This window comes from Gambusia affinis, linkage group LG10 (genome assembly GCF_019740435.1).
Source record: "Gambusia affinis linkage group LG10, SWU_Gaff_1.0, whole genome shotgun sequence".
NCBI classification, from domain to species: domain Eukaryota; kingdom Metazoa; phylum Chordata; class Actinopteri; order Cyprinodontiformes; family Poeciliidae; genus Gambusia; species Gambusia affinis.
This window is the reverse complement of record NC_057877.1, coordinates 18,670,000-18,688,423: the sequence shown is the minus strand read 5'-3', so window position 1 is coordinate 18,688,423 and position 18,424 is coordinate 18,670,000.

Below are 18,424 nucleotides of genomic sequence, written 5' to 3'. Positions count from 1 at the left end.
AAGATTTCTTTTCTGTAAAGCTTTGACCTGCCGGAAGTTATTTTAGCTGGTGATGATTTTTCTTGAATAAATGTAACACTGGAACAGCAAATAATTTTTGCTAGGCACTAATTAATTGTGTATTTTGGGAGCAGAGGCAACATTTCGCATGTGTGCATGTGTTTCATTGCTAAACAAAGATAAGTTGCCTGGGAAATTAACATCTTAAGCTGTGCCACAACTTTTTGTGATGGCAATTAGTGTGGTTAGCATTGCTAACTGTAAACATCTGTCTACATTTATATTTCCTAAAGAATGGAGACTTTCCAAATTTAGAACATTTAGCGACAGACCGGAGATTAAAATGTCAAAAGGATAAAGCATAGCATCTTCGCTCTGCAATTTTCTTGATCTCCTGACTGAAGTTGGACATGCACCATTATAAAAACATAGTTTCTAGTTTCTTACATGTTTTTTTTTTCTTGCTTCTTTGATTTGCTTTTCAGACATCTCACTTAAAATACCTAATACAGAATCTATAACAGTGTAATACAAGGCAAAGTGGATGTCAAGTCAGTATGTGGTATGATGGGATATTTTATAGTTTATTTTAGAATTATATTCAAAAAGCAGTTTTGAAGGAAAAGATCACATGGTCTTTCTTTGTGGTCCATACAAATAGCAGATACATCAAACCAACAAATCCATACCTCAAACAAAGCTCTGTCTCTGTCAAACTGCTCCTAAAAAGATTTTATGGAAAAGATCTGGAGTGCAGACTGAGTAAAGCTCGGCAAAGAGTAAAGAAATATGACACTTTTATACTTTTGATAAGAAATGTATGATTTTGAGCACAAAATAGAGTTAGTGATGCCACTGGTCTGCAAGCTCAGCACCAAGAGCCACTGACGCCATATTATTAGTGTGCAAGATGGAGTTAGTTCAGTCATCACCCAGTGTGAGGTGGCGGCTGTCTTTGCTCGTCTGGTTGCTCCCCTGCTCCTCTCTTACTGCATTACCAGCAGGGAGTCGCCTCCCAAAGCCTGAAAAAGACACACTCCATTAATTCTACTGCAGGACCCAGACACAGCTCAGATGTGTGAAAAAAAGGAAAGAAAAAAAGAGATAAAACATCCAACTCAACTAAAATTCATTGTACAGCACTTTTGTAAACAAAAAAGAATGTTTTTACATATTGTATATGTTTGTGTTCATAATTAAACATGTATGTTACAAGGAATGTCCTTCAATCTTTGTGAAGAGAATTATAAAATGAGCTGTAATTCAATTTGAAATAATATTCTTAACTTGCAAAATTCAACAAAAGACATCACTGAAGACACACAACATTTATAAACATTTGAATTCAGAGGTTTTAGCTAGATATTTACCAAACAGAGTCCATGACGATAAAGCTGCTTCCTTAGTTTTGGTGTTTGAGATTTAACTTCTAAACCTGACTGATGGTTTGACACCATCATCCGTAACTAAATATATATTTGCCACCTTTCCTGGTGAAGTATTTGCCATGCACTTGTAAAATATCATAGAAAATATGTATGTTTTTCTTTTTTGTTTTGTTTCTGTTGCATTCGATGTTAACAACAACTGCAGTTTTGTGCTCTGCAAAAAATATTCCTTTCTAATAAAAAAATCAAACTGAACTCTAAAATGTTCTTCCGGTGATTCATGTAAGTAATTTTCTCTGTAGGTTTTGGACTTTTGTTGCCATTCAAGAACACATTAATGACCAGAGAAGTGTGTGTATTGATTTATGCTTTTTCACAGGAGGGACAGGAGAGCAATCAGCCACTTCCTCATAACATACGGTGCATCAAAATAATTGGCAGTGTCCAATTATCCTGTGATTCATGTTCAGGCGATCTGACAAGCCAAGTGAATCCAAACTTTTTTTAATCAGGAAGCCTCAAATATGAATTATAGATGACTGACTGAATAAAACCCAGCATTTGAGAAATTGCACAAAAACAATCTAGCTACAATTCCACAAAATTTTAGTTATTTTTGCCTTTTTACATTTTATATAAACACATGTTTATATAAAATGTTTCATATAAGCATGTGTTAAATCACACAGAGAAAACTTGGCCAAAGAAAACAAAATAGCTGTTTTAATAATATATTTTTAAGATCAACAAAAAATATTTCTAAAGACCATAACAATCTGGCCCTATGTAAAAAAAAAAATCTAACAAATTGATTGTTCAAATCAAATCAAATCAAATGTTTTTTTATATAGCACATTTCAGCAGCAAGGCATTTCAAAGTGCTTTACATCATATCAAACACAGAAACACAAAGTCATCAAGTGGGGGGTTCTTGCTTTTGCATCTATAAAAGGTTTACTGGTTACACTCCTACTGAGTTATGTGGAACAGAATTGTTCTTTAAACATGACAACCCTTGACCTTGACAACTTGACCTATGTCAAGCAATTTTGGCCCACTCTCCTTTGCATAATTATAATTATTTTAGTTTCCAAGCATGAAAGTCTATGAAACAGCATCTTAACCTTGATCAACGCCATTGATCAACCATAAAATAATGAGAGTACATGAAAATATCAGCACCATTTACTCATATTGCATGCACTATGCAAAAGAAAATGACTTATGGAATCAAGAACATTCTGTATCTGTTTTCTGTAGGTCGTCCTAATTATGAGTCATATCATTCATGTTACCTAACATGAATTATTGCCACACTAATGTTTTCATATTGTGTAGAAATCCTCCTTACATTATTTAAAAAAATAATGTGTATCAAATCAAACTTTCTAGAGCCCTCATAGTTCAGATGCACAGTAAGTTATGGCAGGTGTAAAAACGCATCTACATTCTACAAAGTTTTACTTTATTTGTAATTTGCCTTTCTTCAGCTATTAGCTTCATAGTTTCACTGTCTATACACTCTATATAGACATATTTGCAATGCTTTTCAATTCTAGTCAGTACACTAATATGAACATATTGGCCAATGGAATGTGCAGAGTCCTGCCCTGAGGACACTGTAAACAATGTTCACAGCTGTCACACCCACCTATTTCCAGAGATGGACACTGAGAAAATTGGAATAAGTAACAAATGTCTAACATCAAGAACCCACATGAAGGATCAAGAACCATGTTCAAGCACTTTATAGGGTAAGGACACAATGACAGGTCAAGCTTGAGATAGAGCATTTGAAAAGAAATGTCTTCCAACCATGAAATGTCATTGCTGTCAATCACTATCCAGATTTAAACTGGCATCAGAGATGGTACAGAGTGGCTTCTGTCAGTTAGGGCATTTCATTGTTGCTTTGAAACAGAAGGACCTTAATTCAAACAAATAAATACAAAACTATGCCTGGGAGTCTTTAGTTTGATCCATGTATTCAAGCTCATGATTACATTGTCCATTTGATTCCAGTCAAGGAAATGTGATGCCTTCACCTCAACACAGATTATTTTTATCTGATAAAACCAAGAAATAATCGGTCATTTGTCTAAACTAGGTTAGTGGAAGCTTTAAGATGAACATGGTGGAATAAATGGAAAATTAAGTTATACTGCTCAGCATGTTTGTGACACACACACACACACCATTCTGAAAGAACACATAGGCAAATAGTTCACCATGTTGAGTTGTTGACTGAAAATGTAGGTTTCTTGGTTTGGATGGATTTAAAAATAGGTTATCATTGAGGATTTTTTAAATCTAATCTAAGAAAAAAACTGGCCAATTTTAGATTCTGGTCAATCAAATAGAGCATCTCTAGTTTTCTGGTCTACACAGTGGAAATGTTTGTTAGCTTGTTAGAGGTACTGTTGTATAAAAAAAAAAATTAATGGTCTGTGTGACAGCTGGTCCCACAGCAAGAAAAAAATGCTAGTTATATCAGATTTCTATAAATACCAAAACCACTAAAGTGGATCATACCACTGTCTGATTGCAAGGGGAGGGGAGAGTTGATGTTAATCATTTGTTCTGTTTTCTTTTTCTTTGGATGCATAATCCTGACCCAAAAATGTTTTTATTTATATAGGTCAATTATTACTACTCTTCTGATTAGTGTTTGTCACTCAAGTCTAACAATCAAGTTTTGTTGTTAGTTTGATGTTTCGTATTTTCTTTTTTTTTTTTTTGCGAAAATAATGCTCTGATCAGCCACTATTTGAAGGGTAACTAATTTTGTGTCTACCCTCTGAAAGCTAAACCCCACCCCTCAAGTCAAAATATTTATTTTATATGTAGTGTATTTACAGTATACACTGTATAGCAGGGGTCTCAAAATCCAGTTTTCGAGGGCCATTGTCCTGCAGTTTTTAGATGTGCCACAGGTACAAAACATTGGAATGAAATGGCTTAATTACCTCCTCCTTGTGTAGACCAGTTTTCCAGAGCCTTGCTAACGACCTAATTATTCTATTCAGGTGTGTTGCAGCAGAGGCACATCTAAAAGTTACAGGACTGCGGCCCTCGAGGACAGAGGTTTGAGACCCCTGCTGTATAGTGTACTTGAACCAGAAAAACTTCAAAAGAAACTTTTAAATCTCAAAATAGCAACAACAACTGGCAGACTTAGCTCTTTAAGACAGAGCTAAAATCTTGTGTTCACTGAATACATATAGATTCCCTTCACAGGGGAATCTATATGAGTTGGTCTCATAAAATCGTACTAAATTACACAAAATGAAATGTTAAGTGTTGGATTGTGGGAAAGTATAAATACTTTTGCTCTGCAAAACACAGTTAAAGCTGTTTTCTAGCTAGCAAATGGCTCAGACCTTAAATGCAAGGCAGTAAATGTCAATTTCACATGTAAAAAGACAAATACTTACATGCATAATTTGTTCTTCTCAATCTCAAAACAGAAATTTTTGCAGCACATCATTTAGGTGTGATAAATGACAAACTATGAGCCAGAGAGGGAGAGGCTAGATTAGCTTCTGCTTGGATGAGCATGTAGGGCACGGATGCACCACGCGCCCTGAGGTGAGTGTAGAAGGGCTTTTTTTTCTCTCTTTTTCTCTTTTTATATATACACATCAAGCAAGCTTCACTGCTTTCTTGTGACATAGCTCCTGCCTTAGAGAAGAGACAGGCCTTTTCTGAATTATTAAAAAAAACTTGCATTAGTATAACTGATTAACCCTCCTGTTCTGTTTGTTTCTGGGGTACACCAATAATGTCCGTGGGTCAATTTGACCCGGGGAGTTTTTAATCATGCAATAGTGTCAGAAACCAAAAAATTCCTTTTAAACATTTTTGCATCTGATTATTAACTCCAATACCAACCATTTCAATCAATATTTGTGCAATGATATATTTTTATTTCTCAGAAATGAAGGATCAGTGACGACAACCTACTCATTTACTCATTTGGACATAAAAAATAGAATTTACATGTTTTTATGTCCACTGAAAAAAACCTAGACAAAAAAAAACAATACTTTCCTTGAAATTGATCTTTGGTAATTTTTTTTTTTTTTTACATTATTTTTTTTTTTTTTCAATGGGTGATCTTTATAATTGAACTTGAGACACACATACTGTTCAGGGTCAAATTGATCCGATGATTAAAGTCAAGACAAATGAGTCATGGAGAGTATTTATGTTTTCTCCCATTTCTGCTGAGTATCCACTCAGTGTGGGTGGAGTTTATCCACGGGAGCAGAAAAGATTCCCGTCAAAAGTTTTACGAACACCTGCTTTCTTGTAGTTTCCTAGTGAAGTAAAGAGAATAGTGAGCAAATGTTTAAATGAATAAATTTTCAATTTATATGTCTAGTCCACCTATTAAGACAAGTAGAAAAAGTGTTATGCAAAAAAATACTTCCAACTATTTAAAAAAAAAACTATTTTACCCGCAAATTACATGAGGGTTAATTGTTTAAACTAAACATGTCGGTAGCTTTTCGTATATAGCATCAGTAGAAGTTTAATCAGTTTTAATTAAAAGCATTCAAAGCAAATATTTATTTATTCGCACTTGAGCTGTTTTGAAAATGGGCCAGAGCCCATTATCTAGTCTTACTCATACTTTAAATGTTATTCCTACCTGATGGACATCCCTTTAATTTAAGAGAAAAAATTGTAAATTTTTTTCTTCTTCGACATGGGAAATTTCCCTTCAAAAGTATTGATATTGCTCATTTCCGTGAGCGCAACATTCCTTACAGACTGCTGGCAGGTTTAGGAGCGATTCTTCTTCAGCAGGGTCGGGGCGTTTGGCTAGATGATAAGGTGGATGGAGGTGAATAAAGAACAATACTGCAAGACAAACTGTTATAACCATCTAAAGAGACAGAGACAGAAATTCACCTTCCAGTAAAACAATGCACTACATAACAGCCAGGCTTCCAGTAGGATGTTTTAGATTCATGCCTCCATGTGTTAGAATCACCCCTTGACCTTACTAAATCTGTAAGGTCCAATTGAGAATTTTTGGTGACACTGTAGAGTTGCTTTTTGCATATGCTCCCCATCCAATCTGACTGAGCTTGAACTGTTTTGCTAAATAGCTCCAAGAAACATTTGCAAATATGTCAATCTGTAGATGTGCAAAGCTATTTTGAGACATGTCCAAAAGGACTTGTAGCTGTAAATCTTGACTGAGGGGGCCTCAGTCAAGATGGAATGCTATGTTTACCAAGACCATCATTCTTTGCTTTGGTCTTTAGATGATTTCAAAAAAGTCAAATAAATATTATTTTAAAATATAATAATAGTCTGTCTATTATTTTGCTTGCATGAAATTGAAAAGTTTGGGTACCTATGCCTTAGGTGCCATGCATGGGGTGGTGTTCATGCAAGTGTTCCGGGTTGTCAGAAGACGGTGCTGAATTTAACATACTGAAAGAGATTTGGTTTACTCTGTTCTTGGGAATGTGACCTATCAAATCTTCTGATGGAAATGAGCAATCCAATCCTTATTTCTTGTTAGAAATCCTTGGTGAGATTAGATATATAATTTGAATATGAATAAGACTATCTGGGCTAATTATAACCCCTCATTCAGCTACTCTGTTTGCACCGAGCAGTAGCAGTTGAAAAAAAGACTGAAAAAGGAGAAAAAGACAGATGATTGGAAGATGAGCACAAGGAAGAGGATGAAAAGAAGGAGGGGGGGTAGGAGGAAAGAAATGATGAGGAAGAAGTCAAAAGATCAATCCCTAGTTTGGGATTATCTGTTCCCCGATAACATCCTCCACCCCACCCACTGCCATGAAGATATGCTCTCTTTTACGGTAAATAATTCATTCACCTCAACATGCACACTTACACACATATACGCAAAAGGCACCTTCACTCATACCACATCCCCCATGCAGATAATGCTGCTGGCCAAATTTATACCTAGCTTTGTAGTTACAGTCTCCAAATGCGATTAGCGCTTATCTGAAGAGAGACCAAACTACCGTCATCATCGAGTTCATTGTCATATCCATATTCATGTTTTTTAAATCCCCTCTGGAGTAAAACTAAAGGGATTGTAGCACCTGAAAACACTTAGCTCTTAGTAGTGGTGAAATGATTGCAGATTCCTCTATTGAGGTCAGAACTCAGCATACAACATTTTCTAAAGTTTTATTCTTGCCAAGAAGCATTGTTTGGAGAAAATGGTGACCGTTTTGTTCAAACCAAACATTATAAAAACATGTACTTTCCTTTAGCTAAGCAGCATACTTGATTCAAACTAGTTCACACTTTTCCACCTCAAAATAATAGTAAATGCAACAATGTTTTAGAATCACAAATTCTGGTCTTCAAAATGTGTGGTGTCAAAAACTTCTTTTTTTTTCATTTTCCTAAGTTTAAAGGACACTTCCATTATATAAAATGAAAACAAATATATATATTTTATTTGTGAACCTATTCACTATATCTCAGTCATCCACCTATAAGTTTGATATTGGAGGGCATTGCCTCTGCATCTTGTTTATACATAAGTAATAACGTTTCATAAAGTGGTATGTCTATTGTTGACCTATTTGCTTTTTTATGTACTAAAGTTTGTATGATCCCAAAACCAATCAGGGCTACTTCGAATAGTGCTTGACCACAATATAAGTTTTGTCATGTGTAATGATGAAATATACATCCCATTACAGGGCAGAGATCCATGTTCTGCCTAGATTTTTGTGACTGTGTTTATACATGGCAGGAGTGACGATGAGACTCCCAGTCAGAGGGCAGCACCAAAACGAAGGGGCAGACCATGAGCAGGAGAAGGAAAAAAATACTCTGAAGCTTGTTTTACATGAATACAGCTGGGTGAAATATGTCATTAACTACCCCTTAGAGACTGTTAATGTGTAGTGAACCAAAAGTAGTGTGGTGGAAAGTGTAGATCTCAGAGGTTGTTGGTTTATCTACAAATTGTGTAAAAAAAATAAAAAATAAAAAATAAAAAAATTAAAAAATCCCTTTTTTATTTATTTCAAGGACCAAGAAGCTCATGGACATGGACACAGAAAGGCATGTCAAGCCCTTTGGGTGACTTATGTGTCCAAAGTAACTCAAGGATAAGAACTTTGCAAACAACTATATACTGCAGTTCAGTTTAAAAAGGTAGTAGTACCCTTCAGGAAGTCATCTGATTTTGGTAAGTAGAAAGCTAAATTTATTCAAAACACAACTAGAAACATTGAAATGTTTTAAGATGGAAAAAACTCTGTTAGTAAAATGCTAGATTAAAATGTCGTGTAAAAGGTAAATTGCAGTGTTGTACTACAGGGATAAGTAGGCTATGAAAATAGTTATTGTACGTGGGAGGACAAAGAAATGAAAGAAAAACGTTACAGCAAAATAGGTCAAATGTCTGCATTCAAATTGGCAGATGTTCAATTGTGTACCTCTCTTTGTCTTTTATGTAGCCTTGCATAGTACATTTTATCTATATTAAAGAAGTAAGAGGGTTGATTTAATTAGCTATTATTTATTGGCAAAATAAATAATAGCAACACCATAATACTGGGGTGATTATTTAGTTTTTTGGTGTTTCTGTCTGTCTTATTTCTTACTCCCATTGATACTTCCTTGTGCTTAACTTGCTGATTCTTGTCCAGAATGCAGCCAAACTCCATTGCTGCTGTCTCCACACCTGTTACTAGGCTGTACATATTTTGTTGCTGTATTAACCCTTGCAGTTTTCCAGTTCTTATAGTATTTTGAAAGAATTAATATTGTCCCACTGTGCTATAGAAATTTTGTGTCTACCCCGAGTGGGTTCTTGATCTTTTCCTTGACACCTTTCCTTTATCATGTCACAGATATATTCTCTAGTGACCTGCCAACAACTGAAATACGCTGTTTTAACAGTAACTATTGGCCTCCTGAAGATAATGCTTCAGCCATTACTTCCTTTTTTTCTGTTTTTGTCAGCACCCACCTGCTCGATTCCCTCTGATGATCAGCAAGCCGGAGGTCTCAACAGTAGACCTCTGAGAAAAAAACCGTGTTAGAACTCCAGTAAGTATCGATGCTCCTTTAAATTAAAATTGTTATTTACCAATTTAACCTTCCTCTTTTTGTTCCTCTTTTTGTTCTTTATCCTTTGTGCACTTTCCAATTACATTTTTCAGGACTTTGCTTTGCTTACAATGGTAGTTTGTCAAACTGAACAAAGTCAAATGATTATTTTAGAAAACTTCTATTTATCACGTCATTGTTTTTTTCAATTATTTGAATTACTTAGATGATTATATTTGAAGGAAAAAAATATGGTGCTTTGTTTCGGATCCAAAACCACAAAATGAAATATGTGGTGAACTTGCAGCTTTGCCTTTTTACATTTTTACTCATCCTCCTTTGTCTGTCATTGTAACTGTAATGCTTTTTGAGACACAAAATAGAAGACCTGAAGCTTGTGTCGTGGCTTCAGGTCTTCTATGCTACTGTAACGAATGTTTCCCATCATCAACCACATAGACCTACCCTCAAAACCACGGCCTCAACGGTTTTTTACCGCTTCCACCTCCTTCTTTGCTGTGTGTGTGCACGCGCGCAAGAACTGCATGCAGCATGCAGCTGCTGAAAAAGCATCTGAAACCCTGATAGCATCATCACACAGGAAAGAAGCTAGAGAGCTAGACACAAGCTTGCGTTGCTAAATTCGGAGGAAAGGGGAGAAGTGGAGTTGAGTGCTGCATAAAATCTGTCTTATTGTGGAAAAGACAGATGTTCCGTGAGCATGGGAACCCATCAAACCTCTTCACTGTGGCTTTTTTGTTGAGGGCAGGATCGCAACGTGTCCTTATCCAAAGTTGATCACTACTAATTAGCAACGATGGGTGTGTAATGTGTGCAACTGAATATACACACAAAGGCTTTAAGGATGTATGAAAGGGCAGATGGAAGACTCAGCTATGTAGACATGCATTCACTCCCAGCCTTGAGACACTTAAAATAACTTCTGCTGATATGTCTACCCCCTTTTTATGATTTATAATTTATTTGTATTCGAAGCTGGTGACTGAGGCATATATAATTAGAATTTGTTGTTTGACACTGTACACGTGTACTGGGACAAGATAATATATATGATTATAAATTATTCTCATTGTTATGGTTGTTTTAGGTAGATTTGTTTGCAGTGTTTTGTTCCCTTGTTTTTGAGCTAAATAAAAATGTAAAGTTTGATTAAATTATTACACAAAAGTAAAAGAGGGCCTGCTTTCATAACAGATCAAATGCATAGAAGTAGGCAGGTATAAGTCTTTCAAAAAACACTATATGCAAAAGGATTTATTATCATAAACCACGTTCTTATTTGCCAAGTTAAGCTAAAATATGAGGCTGTAGATGATAATATACTTAATATATATTTAATACTTTTTACAGTACCTTGCAAAAATGCTGTAAGCAAGGTAATGTTAAAACAACTTTATTTAGCTATATATTATGTTATAATGTTTTTCCCTCATTAAAAGAAAAATACCTAGAGTGTTGCTTTGATTCTATTATTGAGGAAAGCTTGAATCTCCTGTGGCAGCCATTCGGAGGTGCCTAAATGCTTAGTCCCACAAAGTGGTGCATATCCTCCTTGTAGCTGCAGTTTCAGCTGAGCTTCCGCCTCACTGAGCTCCCATTCATTCCTTGCACAGCTCCACCAGACTAGTGGCAGCAGAACTGCGCATCTGCTCAACTTACTGCATGAACTACCTCTCAGTACAACGCTTTTATGTAGAAAATGGAAAGAAAATGATACATAGTTTCCAAAATTGTACTTTTTTTTTTGGTGTTTGAATAAATATTCTCCATTGAAATTTAATTTAATTTATATTGAAATTAAATTGCCCCCACAGGGTAGTGTTTATTTACAAATTAGTTACATTCTGGAGTATTAAAGGGTGAATATTCATATAATGCACAGTTATGCATTAAAATTTGTGATTTTCATGAGACAAAAAAGTACACATATTGAAGAGCCTTTAAATGCCACGCACTACATTTTCACATTCATTTAGTGGGCCCCAAACAAATTGACCTTCTCCTCATTCAGGGAGTTCTGATCACCTAAACTAAAAATGCCACAATTATTAAAGATTCAATTGAAAATACATTTAATATGAAACTTAGCTAAGTGTATGTGATCCATAAAATAAATACAAGGAAGGAAAATATGTATATGGATAAATAATAGAGTACAGAACTAAGCCAGTATATTCCACCACTTCCTTACAGCTAAATAAAACACTTTCAACTTCTTTCAGTCTAGTTTTAAGGAGTCCCTTGAAAGCAAGAGAAAGGAAAGTTTCTGAAATGTTAAGTTTTGCCTCTATAAAGAGAAAGTTCCTTCATCCTAACTTTTCAGTAATAATTCCCAAGGCAAGAGATGCATATCTTCTCATAATCTGGTTTACCAATCATCTAATCTAATGTGCTGTGAGTGAACTTTGTTCACACCCCAAATATTCTATCCCTGTCCCCTCTCCCGTACTCCCCCTTCTCCTTCTCTGTGACTCCACTCCTTTCATCACTCCACATCCGCAGGGGAGATGTAAAGCTTTTGGAGTAAATCAAGGCTCTCTCCTTCATAAACGCCTGTGCAATTAACTTAGCTCTTTCTCCCTCTGATTTACGGCGACCATGTTGGGGACTGGAGTCGGTCACAGGCCCTCTGGGTTTCAAAAGAAAAGACTCATTGGCTAACTTCCCTCACACTCTTGCACACACATTCACATATGGAACCGCAAAAATTACTTGCACATACGCAGACTGATTCACATCTGCTGCTCTGAAAAGAAAATGATGAGTGAAAGGAATAAAAGGGCAATGAGTGAAACAATGCAGCCTAATGACAGAGGAGTTGTTGACTAGAAGCCACTGCTTCAATTCATCTGACATCGTGCCTTGCAAAAAAATAAAACATAATTCACAAAACACTCATGTAAGCTATAAATTGAATCCATCTACAGCACTTATGTAAAATAATAATTAAATGCATTTTTTATAACCCAATATAAAACTCAGTATGATGCAATTTATTTTTTTTTTAATGACAACAAATGTTCACATTTCACGATCAATAATTTCGAAACACTCTGTGTCAAAATGTTATGAAAATGGTAACCAAGGCATAAAGTTTTTTGATTCTCATTGTAACATTCCGTGTAACATTAGTTTGGTTTTCTAAAATTAATATTTTATATTTTATATTACTTCAACTGGCATCCCTTTCCTTTTCTCACAGGACATGAAGACTAAATTCATGCACTTGATGTCATTGAAAATATCACAGTAGTTAAGAAAAGTAGGTGTAAATGTGACACCTACTTTGTGAAAGAAATACTCAGAAATGTCTTACACGTGTTGCACAACTCTGCTGCTGAGTGGAGAACACCTGTAGTTTTGGTGGTTTTATTTCTTGAACTGGAACCAACTATATGGGTGTTGTGGACTTTGAAGTTTTCCATGGTATTATAACCCTTCTCTAAGCAAGTTCAGCAAGACTATTTGTAGGTATACGGGGGTGGGAGTTTTGCAGAAATGATTGCATTTCTTTTTTTACTGTAAGGTATAACCTCAGATGTTTCATCCACCAACAGTAGTACACTCTACCTCTGATTGTTCATAACTATAAGTTGCCTTCTATTGTAAAAAAAAAAATGTATCAAATGTTCATCGTCCATTTTTATGTTATATGAAACTATCAATATGTTCAGTGAAAACAAAAATTAGCAAAACATGACACTATACTTAGTAATAAGGAAAGAATCAGCCAAATGAGGCTGTGGGCAGAAGGATTAAAGTGAGCTTGTTGAGAAGACAGTGTTACTGAAACAGCTTGTCTCACTTCTGAGAGAAGTACAGCAGAGTATTATGCTGAAGTGTACTTGAGCAAAATATTAACATATACCACACATTAAGTCACTTAAAATGTTGCAGTAGATCTTTGACTGATTAAAGAGCTGCTTCTAAATGTGACTGAAAGCACCAGAGTTCATTATACACTCAGGTACTATTTGTCACATCATAGAATACATAATCGCTCATACTTTCCTTGTGACATTAGTTCGGTTTTCTAAAATTAATTTGTTATTTGAGCCCACATATCCTATTTAATGTATTCTTTGCATTTTTTCATGTAACTAGTATAACTGCTTGTGCTCACTAGTTTAGTAAAAATGCAGCTAATAGAGGGGCGTGCAGACAGTGACAGATTTCTGATTTTTTTATGCTGCATTTCTTTTCTTTTTGTTCAGGTCCTTTGTGTTCTGTTTTTAGAGAAGCTTCTAAATTTAGCTCAGAAACGTCCATGATTTTAATCATTTGTTCCCGAACTAGCCTGTAAAGATCAACTTTCACATCCTTCAAAGGCTTTGTACTTCAAATGCACCCACAAATCTCCCAGTTTGTCACATTGCAACTCCCGGAACGTCTCTGATTCTATTTGTGTCTCTATCTATTTACTTAAATGCATTTCAAATGTATTGGCCATGGCCCCTCCCAAAACCAACCCACATTTCCAAAGCCTGCTGCGCCCCCGACACACACTGTTACATACACCCCCACATGCCCCTGAAAAATGCTGTGCCCTGCCCTTGTCTGGTATAACAGCCTCACACACACTAGCTTCATTCTTCCACGCTATGGACTGAAAAGGTTGATGTGTCTGTGTATTACTGTGTGTTAGAGTGCATCAGTGCATACGGTATAATGAGCATTGTGGGACGTCTATATGCGTGTGTGTGCATGTGGAGTGCAGTGGATTAAAGGAAGCAGTTGTGTGTTTCATGTTTTTCTAGTGATTACACTTTTATATAATTTGTGGTCAAGACATAGACTGCACATGGACTTCATCCAAGCAGAAGGCTAATGTGGACATAACTATTTGCATGTGACAGACAGATAGAGCATGTCGGGATGTGTGCAGGAGTATTCATGCAGATGACCTTCTTCAACCACCTCTCATCCTCCGTCCAATCCAGAGCACCATCTCACCTTGATGTGCCCCTCCTCAAACTCTTCCACTCCATCGCACTGTGATCATGCTTTTACACAATATTCATAGTCAACCTGAAAGTAAAATACCCACCATTCCTGGATGTTAGGATCACTACTTTGAAGTTCATGACAGGCTATTTCATTTATTTTCAACCATGCTTTGAGCTATTTCCAGCTGAGTGTTTGGGGGTCATAGTGTTGCATTAGGATTCAAGACATACTTCAAGACTTACACAAACCTGCTCTTCTGACACAGCGTAACCAATTGTGTTCTAAAAAGCTTTTTTCATTCTTCTGTCTTTTGTGCGGTGCTTGCAGTGAGACAGCCAAGTAGCCATTTAACAACATAACCTTCTGTTGCATTGTGTTTACAGTTTTGTACTCTTAACGGAAATTATTTTTGTTATATGTAACCACAGTGATGTCCAGTATTAGAATCATTGATTCCTTTGGGGTTCTTGGTCTGTAAAAAGCTGTTCCAGATTGATTGGGGATAGTTTTTAAAGTAATTTTTAAAATCTATTTTTAAAAGTATAATCATTCTTTTTATTTTGCGCATGAATCTCCAGCAGATTATTTGTTGGAATGTGTATGGCTGAGAGGTAGCTGTCTTTTTTTGCACAGCATTTAAAGAGTGAGCTTTTAAAACCACTGCCCTTGATTATGATGATCTTCAGTAGAAATGTATGTTTTTGTTGCTAAGGTGCACTAAATGTAGCAAAGCTCCTCAATAAAAGAAAAGAAAGGAAAAATTCCAAGGCACAATGCTTTTACTGCAGCAACAAGAGAAGCAGAAGAAAATGTACAATTTGCAGCACTTTTTCAAAGATATTTAAAAATCCTTAAAAATTGTTTTTGCAGTATCCTAATTTTAGTGTTTTATTCATGAAAACCACTTTTAATTTAAGTATATTTATGCCCTGGTGAAAAAATCTATTACATTTTAATTATAAATATACACTAATATGACATGTGACCCATTTCTGTTAAACTTTATTCAAAATGATAAAGTCAAGTGAGATATGCTGAGTGTGTTGATCTTCAATAACTGAAACAAAAAATGAGAACAAGAGAATTTTTTTCTCACCTAACGCCCTACATTTATACACTTGAAGACATAATTTAATAATAATATATATATATATATATTTTAAATGTACAGTATTCAAAACAAACAAAAAAAAAAGAACAAGAACTAACAAACATGGCTGGATGCAGGCACAAGTTCACATTTCCACCACACATGTTGAGGAGGATGGGATGGAAAGTATACTATAATCTCAAAATAAAGTAAAATAACTACTGCATTTTTTCAATGTGTGGGGACTGATTTTACTTTTTTTTTTTTTTTTTTACATATTGTGATCAAGAATGGCAAAAATGTGCAGAATGTTGTAGCATAAAGGTTATAAAACATAAAACAAGAATTACAAAAAATACATACAGATTGAAAATATAAAGTAAGTCTTTTGTTTTCTTTACTTTTTCACATGTTTGTTTTTTGGACTTTATGTGTATTGTCATTCAAGCTGTATTATTTTCTATACCCTGTTTGTTTTGCTTTCTTTAAAATGGAACAAAATGACTTTGCTGTGTGACTGGCAGGACTAGTGAAGGCATTTACATAACAAACTAAAATGTACCATGATGTGCCCTGACATGCTTAAACCCTAAACCTAAAGCTACCCTTGGCTTTCTCTTTTCTTTCACCACTTGGGCACTAAATCAGAGAGACAGAAACATAACAGCAGCTTACCTTGGTGTCAGCCCAAGGCACCAAGCGCTTTCTCCCCTCCCTACATCTTCACTTTGTAGCCCCTGCCAAACACTGTCACCCCAAATCTCCCACTAACCCGCCTCCTTATGGCAGCAGCGCTCACAAGGCGACCACAGTGGCATGGCGGAGCCACACGGCACCATCTGCTTCAGCAGGACACGTGGTGGAGGGAAAGGATGGGCTTCTTCCATGTGCACTATCCCCTCAACCTTCTTTATCCAAATCCTTCTCCCTGTTTGCCGCAGCCCCAAACCCCCCAACCCCCTCCACTTTCTGCCCTCCCTCAAAAAAAAAAAATCCTGCCGATAATTTTTAAGGAATGAAGAGTCCCTCTGTGGTTGGATTTATGAACTCTTGTTGTAGTCATAGCAACCAGCTGCAACTTGTATTTTAGGAGGGGAACAGGGCGGAGTGAAAGGGATTTTGGGTGGGGAGAGTGGTAGTGAAATCAATGTGTGTGTGTGTGGGCGTGTGCATGTGTGTGTTTTCATGGTGTCGGTAATGTTGTTGGGGGAGTCCTGAGGAGAAAAAGAGGCATTGTTGTGTTGGCATTCAGTGTGTCAGCAAACCAGAGTAATTGCTTGGTCTTTATAAAAGGAGATGAGCTAAAAGCTTGAATGTGTGAGATGCATTTTTTAAAAATAAAAGAAAAAAAGGTCCCATAATAAAGGCTAAAGGGAAAAACCACTTGGTATTTATATTAACTGTTGTTGAATATTAATTTAGGCTCTTTTAGAGGAAAATAATAAAAGGGTCAATTCAATATGCCTGCATGGAAGCATGAGAGGCAAATGTTATTTCTTGCTGTCCCTTCACAATACATTTTAGGTGCAAATAAATTTTTTATGTTTACTTCACGCTAGCACCTCCATATCATTTGCCACGTACAAATTCAAGAAACATTCTGCATGTGATCTATTTACTGTCTCACAGGCTGTGTTTCTGCAGCTCACTCTGGGATGTATATATCTAGCTTTTAGCTTCTTATCAAGCTCTTGCAGCGTTCCCTGTAAAGCTCAAACTCAACCACTATACAGACATACTTGCTGTGAAAAAAGAGAAAGAGTAGAGAAATAGGAAGGGAGGGAAAAAGAAAGAAAAAAAAAAACTCCTGACACCTCAGACTCCACTTCACAGCCAGTGAAGGAAGAAAGTGAGCAAGCCGCTAAGCCTTTCCTCCCCACAGCCGCCTGCAAGGTGAAGATATTGCTGCTCACATTTGGACAGATGCGGAGATCCGTTTGCATTGCATGTGTATATGTGTGTTTACTTCAGATCTTCAGCGGTACCTGAGAATTTCACATCTTTATTTTCTGATTGTTTAATTCAGATATTGTGCTTTCTGGAAAACAAATATTCAAAACAAAATTCCAAATGTGTTGTTCCTCCTGAGTGAGATTTCAATTTGTGCACCGTTGTAGGCAACTAAAAATTATGTCAACATTAAGGGAGAATTGGACACTTGCTGAGAACAATAGATGCTTGCTGAGTTCTATGTATCCCAAATGGCCAATTTTGAGAGCCTATAAATGGTTTTGTTATGCTCAAATTTCTAATTGCACAGCAGGACTGTTTGAGTGCATGCTATGAAAGGGTCTGTGATTGAGCTGCAAGGGGAATCAAAACAAACATACTGTTAAAAACGGCGGCCTTATTGGGTGTAAAGCTGTGCACTGTGTCAGACAGTAGCAGTATAATCAAACATGACATGATCCTATTGCCCTCCCGATGTCAATCGCTATTGGCAAACACTCAGGATCAGAGTGAGGCCAGGCAAAAGAGAGCGTAGTCATTACCGTTTGCAGACTGCAAAAACAAAAGAATTAAAAATAAATAAAAACAGCAGATGAAATTACACAAAACGGATAACTTGGAGGAAGTCTTCCTGTGTTGTCCAAACCCTAAACTCATGACTTATGCACTTTCATGTTACATTATATTTAATTATAGATCATACTGGGGCAGCCCTTAACAGAGTCTGCATGCCTCACAGGTACAAACAGTTGAATAATTCAGCAGCTGGCATGTGGGGTGGGATGTGGTGTGAGTGCAGTGGGAGAAAAAGCCCGCTGTTATTCAACTCTCAGCTTCATCTTGCTGCAGGACAAAATGGAGATTGAGCGAGGTTAAATATCTGATTTTTACCAGTTTGTCCCAGGCCTGTGCCACCAGAGATACATGTATCCGGCAGAGAGAAAGAGAGAGAAGAAAAATA